Source organism: Buteo buteo, chromosome 22, assembly GCF_964188355.1.
Source record: "Buteo buteo chromosome 22, bButBut1.hap1.1, whole genome shotgun sequence".
Lineage (NCBI taxonomy): Eukaryota > Metazoa > Chordata > Aves > Accipitriformes > Accipitridae > Buteo > Buteo buteo.
This window is the reverse complement of record NC_134192.1, coordinates 19,251,876-19,264,640: the sequence shown is the minus strand read 5'-3', so window position 1 is coordinate 19,264,640 and position 12,765 is coordinate 19,251,876.

Below are 12,765 nucleotides of genomic sequence, written 5' to 3'. Positions count from 1 at the left end.
TCTCCTGACGAGGTTCTTTTTCCTAACTTCAGACTATGGTAATTCTATTCAAGAAACCTAATGAGCCAAATCTAGAAATTCTGAAGTGTTTGAACTCTACCATAAATGCATGCTAACAGTAGCTTTTGCTTTTTTGAAAAGTAAATGAAATTCTAAAAGACTTTAAGCTGCACGAACCATAGGATTCCACTGCATATCTTACAGAGACTCAAAGTTGAAAAGCGTTTTAAAGAAATATGAGCATTTTTCAGCTATAAAACCCTGGAACAGAGGGGCTTCAAATTAGGTATTACCAGCCTCCTGCTGCAAATATACTTTTTTAGTTGTAATGTCACTTGCCCCTTTTTATATATGCAAGTTCATAAGGGAAGGTGTTTAAATAGAAGAAAGACAGTTGGATCACACTTTATATAAAGTATTCGTTTCTTAGCTGTTACCCAAATGGAGTCTTGGGGTCTTGATTCAAGAAGAGTAGTTTCATGGTAAGTGGAGCTATGACTAGTGTCCAGTACCAAAATGACACATAAGGGAAACATATATATATATAGGCCATATAGGTGCCTGCTACTGCAGAACATTCAACAGAGAATCAAAGCAGAAGTTGGTTTAATTATCAATTATTAAAAAATCTGATTTCAGCAGGAAATATCATTCAGATCTCCCATGCGAAAACTAACTTATGAAGAATTTGAACTCAGACACATGATTTGCCAGTTTGCTTGCTGTTAGGGAGAGGTAAGAAAAGTTTTCAGAAGACAATTTCTATTTTTGTCCATATCCTGCACCTGCTAGTGAGAAAGTGCGATTCTGCGCACTTAACAAATAAGTGGAAACCCATCACAAGAGATACGAATCTCCTTGGCAATTCCTGGCAAAGTTGTTTTGGGTTTTTTGTTTTGTTTTCAAATGTGCACTCACAACACCAGCAGCAATCAACCTTCTGCCTGTTACTACGGGATAACAGCTGCACAATGAAAGTGCAGCAAATCCAGCCAAACAAACTTACAGTCCTGAGTGAAGATCTTCAGTCTCTGTGGATCTCAGGGGAGCCAAACTGAGCAGCCTCTCAGTAGCTACGACAAGTTTAACACAAGAACTTACATTTTAAAGGGAAGAAAAGGTCTCTCAGCAAACTGTTCAGCTCTAGCTACAAAGGTGAAGAATCTGCAACATTACACTTTAAAGAGGCAAAATGGCATCATTTAAGGAAGGAAGAAATTGTGGTACAAACATAGAAGTCTCTTAATCACTTGAAAGAACACCCTGTAATATGCAATTGCTTTGACAGTGTGAGGCTCATACTCAATGCAGTCTTCAGCTGTACTGTCTTTGAATGGTCATGTTAATTAGAATGTTACCATCACTGGTAACTCACATCATGGAGAATATACTACAATCAAAACCTCAGTGTTTTTTCTTGTTATCTTAGATACTGTGACTGACCACAAAATTTGTGTGGTTTTTGCTTCAATTAACAGAATGAGATTTATGTACAAATTCTCATCTCAAAGTAAAGGAGCATTTAAACTCTTGAAGTTAAACTGAAAGACAGGTCCATTTTAAATATCAGTCAGAGGCTATATGGTTCATGGTTTCCATACGGATAAAAGCCTTCCTTGCAAAATTCAAATACTTCATTGTGTTCTCTTTGTAAGGTACTGCAAATACTTAGCATTAGTGTTACTAGTAGACATGAAGTGGCTTAAAATATTAGTGTATTTACTCTTTCACAAAACTGACTGATGTGATTTTATTCACTTTACAATATAAAGCTGTTTTGTGATGCAGGTAAGGGATTTAATTCTTCATGTGTAAGAGACTGTAATGACAATCCTCTTACCTCAGTCCTATGCATAGGCTGCTGTTTTTAAAATATTTTTGTTGCTTGTTTCACCAGATAATAAAATCTACTCTCTGTGCGTCGGCCAGTAGAGGGAAGCATCACATTCCTAAATCTAACATAGTACAATGTTACCGTAATGCACCACCACAAGTTTGAACGTTTTATGATTCAGCTCAAAAAAATACTTTCCCAATTATGCTTTTTAAAGTTATGACTTACTTGTACCAGACAGGATAGTTGCTGAAACTACCAAAGAAAGCTGCAGTTCTCTCATCAGATGATGTCTGTTGTTGGAGCCCACTGAAGTACTGCCACATGAGGAAGGATACACATGAGGCAGCATTCTATGAGGGGGAGTTTAATTTTGGCACAAATATTTTATTCGGACTCAGAGTTTGGTTTGTGGTTGTTTGTTGTTTGGTTGGTTTTTTTTTTTAAGATATTGTAAAACTCAGTTCTTCCCTGATCACAGTGGCAGCTAGAAACATTGGGTGAAACAAATCCATAACTATTCCATGCTTTCCTGTTTTCATCTTAATTATGTTTCCAATTCCAAGTTGAAGGGATACAAATTCCTTTAAACTAAGTTGAAGCAGTAAATTCTGCTCAGAAGTCACATGAAGGTAAGAATTAGTAGAATGTGTCCCACCAATACATGTTTTCTAAAGCAATACCTGACATTTAACACTGAATTGACTATTACAACAGTGCTTTTCTCAGATTTGTGAAAATCCTTTCTGTTTCTAGCATATTGATTTTGGTTTGTTACTGCCTCCTTCATGAGGCCAAATCTTTAAGGGAGGTCTCCACATATTTACTATCACTAAAGCCAAGAAATCTAATGCACCTCTGTGCCTCAACTGAAAATTATAACATGACAAGTGATTATTGTTAAAGAAGATTCCAACCCATTTACAATTTCATACATAAGAACATTAACATTAACTTTTAATAGGTGATCAACACACATAATAGAAAAATACTTCTAGCAAAGATTACCACATTTCAGGTCTCAACTCACTCAAGTTCACTTAACAGATTAGTAGTAAATTTGCACACACACCGTGTTACTTTCATGCTTAAGTCTTGTTTCCATCACCAAAAAAAGTAAACAAAAAAATTTACTACTGCATTTTTATAGCAATGCCTGAACAGCTAATCAGCTGTCAATAGCAACTAAGATCTTAATATAAGCTGAACTAGGTGAGAAATATATTTGACCAGGAATACTCATTTCAGCTTGTTATTGTCCTCTTTAATTTACTACCAGAACCTGCTAAGTAATTTGAAGGTAAAGTCCTTCTGTCTTCTGTACTTAACACAGTAGTTTGGGATATTTGCCTTCCAGTGCTTTAGCTTAGATAGAGTTAAACGAAGCTGACTACCTTGAAAAGACTTTTTTTTTTTTTTTCTTTCCTTCAAACAAAATTTAAAAGGTTATCAACAAATTTTGTCTTTAGGTACAGGAAAATTATTAAGCTTAACTAGGTATGGAAAACCTGCAGAATGGATGTGCACTACTATTTCACACGTCGCAAAGCTCTTGTTGCATGTTGATATAAAAGCAAACATGACTCGTTTCAGCAGCTTTAAGAAGATCCGTTCACTCAACAATAGGAAAACAATGAGATTCTTTGCAAAGCAACAGAATTAGATGTGAAAAAAACAGATTAACAGCTGAACAAGTGTTGGTGCTTCAAGGCTATTATCATAGTCAGAGAAGCACTGCATTTTGCAGCAAATTAGTGAGTTGGCTTGACCTAAAATCATTCCCATATTAAACATTACTGTGCCATAAACCTATCATAATTTTAAAAAGCAAAGCAATTCAAAAGCAGAAGTCAAATTGAGACTAATGCCATATTTTTAAAAAACTAAACTGATTTTTCTTTTCCCAAAGTTTTAATTTTTCCTGAAATCACAGAAAGACTAACACTTGATGTCTAGTTATGTAGCACTATGAGGGAAAAAAAGAACAATGAAAACAGATTTCAGCATTAAACCCCCTCTTTTAATCCATTGCAACTTCAAATTTTTCTTTTGTATTCATTCCTCTAATTAATGTCAGTACTCTCTGCAGTGTCTTGTTTGGGAACACTGGAAAAACCTGTACCAACTTTAACAATAACCTTTCTTCTCTTCAACATACTCCCCTACTAGTTTCATTTGCTTTTTTCTTCAAATAAAACAGTGCCTAGACAATCTACCACTCATAACAGAATAAACACTGACTACCCTCCTTTTTCATGGCTCAAAAGCAGCAAGGGGAGACAAAGTTAATCTCCAGCTTTCTCTAACCTTATTTCTAACCAACTTCACATATCAGGTAGGTGAGTCTTTCTTTATTACTCTGCTAATAGACAGTCTACAAACATTATTTTTAGGGGTCATACTGCCAACAACTTGCTGCAAACCTTCAATAACAGACAAGGCCTGGATAAGGGAATCACATTTCAGTGACATTACTAGTCCAAATGTAATTCTCTCTTGGACTGCGATGACAGGCATTCTCTGCTGAGCATGACCACTCAAGCTAGAACTGTTTCTGGTATACATGGAAACTTAAATGGTCATTAATTGCTCTCTCTTTTTTTTTTTTTTTTCTTTTTGAGATGTAGAAATGCTTTGTCCCAGTGATTTCTCCTCCAATATTTATCGCTGACAATCCACGGTCATTTGTTAGCTTACATGAGACAGGGACTAAAACTAGGCTTAAATTAATAAAACCCTATCCTTCAATATGGAGCATTTATTACTAGTTCATAAAATTATACATCTGAGTTCATTTCGTAAGTATTCTTTGGAAAACTTTCATTAACAGAATTTACAAATGGCAGTAAGTCAGAGAAAGCACTGATTAAGGGATGATTTAATTCTTCTAGTTCTTTCTCTGAAGCTACTCAAGCAAGTTACTGGACTCTTTCCTCCATATCTATCAGTATATTTATTAAATAAGGATTGCTGTAGTGTTCACTTGCAGACAATATTTAGTTCAGTGTAGTCATGCCTTAACTTTCTCAGTCTGTAAAGCAAGCACATTTATTTTCAGATTGGCTTAATTTTAGGTAACTGTTAAACACTATTTCTCATTATAATTTTACCTTGGTAACTTCCTATGAATTTGCTTTTTTAAAATTCAGAATAGAAGGGCAAATTCTCTAAGGAGGAGAAGAAAAGAAATAATTAAAAAAAAAAGTTTTCCTGAGATTCATTCCTTCTAACATGGAATTTGACTAGCAATTTTTAGCCTGCCATTGACTAGGAACACCCAACTAACATTTGTATGAAAAAGCAAACGCATCTGTTCTCAACTACTTACCAATGAATTTGCTGGCTTTAGTTGAATGTACGAGACCAGCTTTGCTTCAATTTTCATTCATTTTGTTGTCACTACTTGGATTTTAAATAAGGCTAGCATCCCATGTAAACTGTTTGTTGTTTTTTAACAGCAGTTTTCCCCAGAGTTTTAATGGGCTATTTGTTCTGTCCAATTGCCCAAGGAAGAAAAAGCTGTATTTCAAATATCAAAGTGGATATACTTATCTGAGGACGTTCTATTCCCCAGTGATCACATTTAATCTATTCACCAGTTTACTTACAAAGATATCAACACTACCCCCGCCCCAAACTTCAACATTGTAAGCTGAAGAGTCTGCAATCTCTTCTCAGGCATTGCTATGACTGACATCCTTGAAACTACTTTAAGAATTCCACTCAGCTCCTATGTCATTAGGAAGAATATGAAGAGTTATAAGAGTTTGGACAATAGCAAACAGGTATTTTTACTGATATCTAGGGTAAGAACAACTCCACATGTACCTATCTCATCACACTCAACACAGAAACCAGTATTTGTCGCATGAGAAGTTTAAATTACTTGGCTTCAGTTACTTTCTTGTTTTATTCTTTAGTAATTAGATGAAGAAATTATGCAGCACAAGTACATCTTGCTCTCCACTCTACCACCTTACAATCTACAAGTCTCTGGACATCACGGGAAAAAGTTTTGTATAGTAACTCTGTTAATATGAGGGTATTCAAGTACAGTGCGATGAAAACAGTAAGTTAAATTCAGCAGTATTTCTGTAGATGGTTTTCTTTTATGTGGAAGTATTGCTTTCCAGTGATGGCCAAGTCATACCTTAGAAGAATAATGGAAACACAAATCCTAGATACCCAAGTTCAATAATTGAAAGCATAAGCCTTCAATATGCCACCCTTTCTGAAAGGGAAACAAAAAAGTTAATTCTTCTTGTCTGGACAAAATGCATTCTGTATTTCTTAAGTCTGATTAATTACATCAGAAAGCTTGAGTGGAAAAGCTTCAAAAAATATTTTTTCCTTATCATATGCAAAACTTGAGCATTAAGTTAATCATCCTATTACTTAAGGCTACTTAGTAAAACTTGTATTGAACAAAAGAACTGTTACACTAAGAGATATCAGTAGGTGGATATTTCTGTGCATTTTTGCTGGTTCTTAATACTGTTCTGAAGTTTGGAAAAAGAAGTGCAAGCAGAATAAGCATTCTCAACATCTAGCCATGGATTGCTTGTAGCCCAACAAGGCCACTTATCTGTGATTGAATTTAGTTGAGGCATTGCAATTACAGATTATTTCAGTTATCATGTATGTCTAAGTGAGTCATAGTGAAGAAAAACATACAATAAAATAATAGTTTTAAAAAATCAGAAATCCTGGGTAGCACAGATACATGCTTTCTGAAGTTCTGAAAAGCTTGAAAAAGTCAGCTGAAGCACAAAACCAGAAATAATTTCAAATGCAACTGCAGTCTAGTTCTAGTAATGACAGATAGCTGTTTTCAGTATCTAAACTAGAATTGCAGGACAAATCTTGTTATGACAAAGTTAAACAGACTAGTAAATCAGGGGAAACAGCTAGCCAAATCTCTGCTGATGATTTATATGCCACAATCATCCTGTAAACTCACATCTATGTAAAACTTAAATCAAATTGCCACAAAGTTGGGGGAAGGGGGAATGCATGGCTAGATTAACATCAAATTAGAAAACAGCTCACAACCAAATGGGTAGCTTTACTGAAAAACACAGTGAAGAAAGGAATTAATGCACCAAGTATCTTTATTCTTAGTTGGGTTTCCTTCCCCCTCAAAATAAAAGGGAATTCTACTGTCCTTAAATTCACCACAACTTAACATATTTTTTTAACCCCTACATAACAGTACTATGAACACTTTTCTTTAAAGGTGGCTTGTGATTACAAGCAAGATTCTGACACCTCTGGACCTATTGCAAAGCACATAATTTTCACTTAAGTCTTGGAACGTGTTTTAAGCACATGCTCTACTGTAAACACCTGGAAGAGTGTGGAAACATGGAAGAAAGAGTAGAACAGAAGAGTATTTATGTTGTATGGATGTATTGAATACTGCAAATACTAGTCCCAGACTGGACAGCAAAAGAAACAACGATCACCTTCTGGACTGCTCATGTACTTCAGAGGGACCTGTATCTTACAGAATTTTATGCTAAACCAGCCCCAAACTGTTCTATGATATTTTATATAAACAAACAGTAAGGAGGATAAACTTTCTGGCTGAAGACAGAATTTAATTTCACACACACCACCTCAGGTTAGTATAATGTAAATGTAGCCTTCAAAGTCTTTCATACCAGGCAAAGTAAGAATTAACCTTCACTTCTTAAGAGTTATCAGCAACTCCGTCATACTAAACAGTAGCTTCATAATACAGTACTACTGCTGTTTAGTGAAACAATTCAAAAAGGTGATCCAGGTTAAACATGTTATGAAGTGTTTTCCAGTGTTCAGATATATTCACATGTGTCCTTCAGTAGCCATTAAAAAAAGAAAACAAAACAAAACAAAAAAGATACACCACAAACGTCATCTTTCCATTTTGATTAGGTCAAGTTCAGTTAGTTCTTTGAGATAAAATACAACTATGCAACTGCTTTGGCACATTTCCTTTTAATAGATTTCACCACAGGGCAAAACATCATCATACTTTACAATACTAGTGCTAAGCATATATGAGTTTGTGAATACCAGAGAAAACAATATGCTTAAATAAGTTGGAACAACTTTTCATTTGTTCACCTTCAGTATCTTTCTTTCTTTGCCCCTGATTGCACCAAAATATTGCTACTTTAGTCAGTATCTGCAAGTTCATTTTCTTCCTCCTGAGTCCTTAGTCAGGTTTAGAGCAAGTGAGTCACTTGCATTATTATCAACAATTACAGTATCCAGCTGTGCACAATAATAAATATATTTTCATTCGGAAGTATACAGCAATATCTTCCATAAATTATTTTTGCAGCTTTTTCCTCTAGTTACATACTTATGGATGTTTTCATACAATGCCTGGTTTCCTGTTTCACCACCACTTCCTATCTAACAAAGCTCCAGAGGACATAAATCATAATGTTATCCGTGACATAGTGTTAAGCCTAATGTCCTCTCTGTAGACTCAGGAAACAGTGGGGTGGTTTGATGCTACTCATATCCATAATAGCATACCGAGACATGCAAAAAATATATGCTGGTTTTATACATGTAGAAGTAAACACTCACGCACACAAACAACCACCCTATTTTTTACGTAATTTTATATTCCTGGAAAGTTTGGAAAGTTCCATGGTCTGGAATTTAAAAACTGTGGAAAACTTGATGATCAGGAATGAAAATTATGATAAAATATGGTATCTTACACTAACTTCCTAATTCATACTGTTCTCTATTTCTTTATGCTGTTCTGTGCTACAAAGGGCTCAGCTGCTTTGTAGGAACACTGATTTCACCTACACAAGTGAGTCTGGATCTAAGTTAAAGTTTAATGAAGAGAACTACCTAGCATCATGACCATGGTATTTCCATATCTAGGATTCACTGTCACCCTAATAACCAGCATTGGTGTAATTTTAGACTCTAAGTCAGCTCTGCTTTTTAAGACTAACTTTCCTTCATGCACTCTAATTTGAGACCTTTTGAGAAGAGACTATCTAAGCACACACCAAGACCTTCATTTCACCCCTAGGCACTACGTAACATAAACCAAGCATCCATCATTAAGAGGAATTATGGAATCATGCAACTAGGACAGACTAAAGATAAGCAAGTCTCAACAGATCTACTTCCATTTTCAAGTTAGGCCTCAACAGTCTTGCTTCTACTCCCTGCCTAAATTATATATTCAAACAGATCAACAGCACTATGTAGTGGCAGAATTTGTAAAGGACTTAAAATAGAAAGAAAAAGGAACTGTATAAAGGAGATTCAGCTGACGACTATGAAACTGTCTACCTCTGTCACTTACAAAAGCTAGCAGAGAGTATAGTACTGTCTCCATACAGCTTGTACTGCCAGCTGATTTCAACAATGCAGACATATGTGCCTATTTCCAAAACTTACTTCTTAGAAACATGTAGAACTGGACTTCCATTATGTGCTGATAAAGGTCAAATCCAGAATTTCTTCAACAGAAATCAATGTTCTCTGTGTAGAGGATAAATGTATATGGATAAGACATGAACACACTCCTGCCTCTTCAATACAAAGATGTTTTTGTTATCCATATGTACCTCCTCCCTTCAGAGATACACCACCTCTCCAAAACCATATGTTCTGTGTACTACTGCAGGTAAGTGACATATATGTTAACTGTAATGACTTAGCGGTCTCCAAGTGTCAGAGACCATTTCTAGAAAGTTTTCATTGCAGTCTCAGCTTCATCTTCGATTATCTTGTTGACTTTTTAAATACCTAAAGAGGCAGTACTGTCCCATACCATTAATTTGTTAATCATTTCTACTCTGGCTTTCAGGGGGAAAACAAACCAACCAACCAACAACAACAAAAAAAACCCAAACGTTTCTTCATCTAATTACATTATGCCCCTATTACATGCCAGAAAACAGCATTTCTTAAATACAGCAGTTTCTAGTAGGGCTTCAAAGTAAAGTTTCACAGCACAAAATAGACCTGAAAACACAATTAGTATAAAGGCATTAGACTATAAGGGTAAATTCATAAAACATTAGTCATTGAAGTCTACATTTAAGTCTAGATCACAGATTTTGGAGCTTCAGTGTAAAAAACTGAAGACCAAAATGATCTTCTGTCACTAGCAAGAGTTTGACATGACTAAGTAACAGACCACTTAAACTGATGATGAAATCACATTTAGCACACTTAATCATGTTTAGGTAATTTTATTACTTCATAGAAAGCATCTCTTTCCGAAATGATTTACTTCACTAAAATTTGCTACAATATTATTGCCTCTTGTTAGCAACCGTCTGAATTTTTCTCAGAATTTTATTATTTAAAGTATATTTATTTCACTCTGTTTTGCATTCTAATACAAAATACTATAAGAGCCTGGAAGCATTTGGTGCTTTTCAGCATGTTCATGAAGAGGCAGGTTCATTTAAAACAGTATTTCACAGAATTACTAGTGTACAGTGATGATGCCCCATTTACATTTAATGTTTATTTCCAGAGCAACAAGTAAGAACATTAAATACCACTGAAAATCTGGCATTCAACAAAGCTAAGTGGAAATAATTAGCAAACACTCAACTCTGAATTGGTTTTCATCTGGAGAAAATTAAAATGATAGGGCTGTAGCCCCTGACTCTTGTCAAATCTCCACAAATAAATTATGGTCAAGGAACCATCAGCTAACTTCCTAGACCGCAGAGCAAGCTGAGGTATTAGAAACCTTAGAAGTTATTTTGGTTTGCTTTTAAAAAGGCTGCTAAAGTGGCTTCTGAACAGTCAGCCTTGCTCTGTGCTAAAAATCAGCCTTTTGCACCCTTAGCTTCTTCCATTTCTGAAGAATTATCTTGTACCTAGCTGCCACAACTGCAGGGCTTGTTTCAGCCTGGGGCAGGGGTGGGGGCAATTTTGCCTTTCCCAGTATCAGGCAATACTTAAATTTCAGAAGCCGAGAGGTTTCATATGTAAGATAACGATTAAGATGTCTAACACTGTTTCAGAGTCCTGGTAACTTCAGCCACAGCTGTTACCTTACATCATTATTGTCCTAGGTAAACTTAAGAAAAACCTGTATATATTAACATGCTGGTATGTAATCCACAGTTCATAATGGCAGAATTATTTTTACTTAATACTTGAAGTTAGACATAAAAGCTGCTTTGTAGGAGATTTCAGCATATTTAATTGTGGTTGCTTAATGTAATCAGTTGCTCCATACCAAGGGATTACTCTGTTGTGCACTGAATTTGCAATTTACACTTCCATATAGCTGAGAGATCTGTTTTGGAAAATTACAGCACCTGAGAATTTTTTTTCCAGTGCAAATTATAAGTGCGCAATACATAAGTATAAATCATCTGCTATACCTAATTCAAGTTAGTGATCCAATGAGTGACTACAATCATCAATGTTGGGGTTTTTTTTTCAACTTTCCCCTTTTTCCATGTCATTAAAATAATTTTATCCTATAGACATACATGCAAATACAAGGTAGCATTAGAAATTATTCAATCAGCAGGGGAGGAAAAGAAATTATTTCAAAAAAAAATGAGCTAGCCCAAAAGTGCAACAAATCATTTAAGCAGACATCCTATGTTATCCAGTTTCTGTCAATGGTAATGGCTCATATTTAGAGTAGCCAATTGAGAAGGCAATCTTATTCAGTGTGGCTTTAAACATCTCTGAAACTACTGCCTACAAAACAGATATTAATCACTACTCCAGAAATCACCTGGAGGACCCTGCAATAACTTGATGAGTTTGGTTATTCACTGCTTAAAACCATAAATCAACCATCTATACCCAGCATCTGTTCTACAACATACTTTTTTTCCACAGAATTAACTGTCAAGATATACACTATTTTTCAGTAGCAAAATCCATCCTTGTTTCTTTCGATCTTATTCAATGGATAAGCAACCTTAATTTGGGGTGCAGTAGAACAGACATCACAAACCAACGTTACTCTTCAGAACACATACTTACATTCTTATGTGTAAAACTTGGTTTGAGTAAGAAAGTAGATTTTATTTTTCATCATGGGACTACTTAACAATTCCAAAGAACTAGATATAGTCCAGAGGTGGTTTATATTCAGATCCTGAGCAGATAAGAAATACCTTTATTATTTTCAGGCATAATTGCCAATATTTTTATTGCTATGCAAATTAATATTGTAAAGAAAAAACATCTGGTCAATATGGTTTAGGGATTCACCTAGTGTAGCAATTCTCATTTTCATGTATTAGACACATGCAGTTCACTCTTTCTCCCTTTTTAAAAATCAGTGCACAGCACCACGTGGAACAGTACCTGATGCAACACTGATGTACTTGAGGGTAAACACAGAATTGATACCATTTGTCTTCATGTAATCTGGAATTCCCTCACTGCTCAATGCATTATGTAACACAGATGAGTTTATCCACTTGATATGTGCCATTATGCCTTTGTATTTCAGGATATTTTTTGTCATGTACAGCTGACTAGTTAAAGCATCCACCCTGGTCAAAAATACAGGACTAATCTCCCAGCAATTCTTTCTTTCCATGACCTCATCATTTTTTGAGACAGCAACCAGTACAAAGTGATTTTTTCCTATGCGTGCCAACTGCAATTTGGCAAACAAACTACATACTGTATAGCCAGAAAGCGAGTCTGTTATGGAAGCCAGCAGCCACACCACTGATATTTGGCTACAACAGTGGGAAACAATAGAAGAACTTACTTGGAATTAAACGTTTCCCAAGTCACTAAACTCAAAATACATATTTCTGAACGTGGAAGTCATGACTGGTGGAAAGGTTCAAATATCTGATATTTTAAAATAAGCAATCTACTCAACAGTTGCTAAAGGCAATAATCGAGAAGATGCATACTATCTTTTTTAAATTCCCTTTCTAACCAAATTTCACAAAGACATC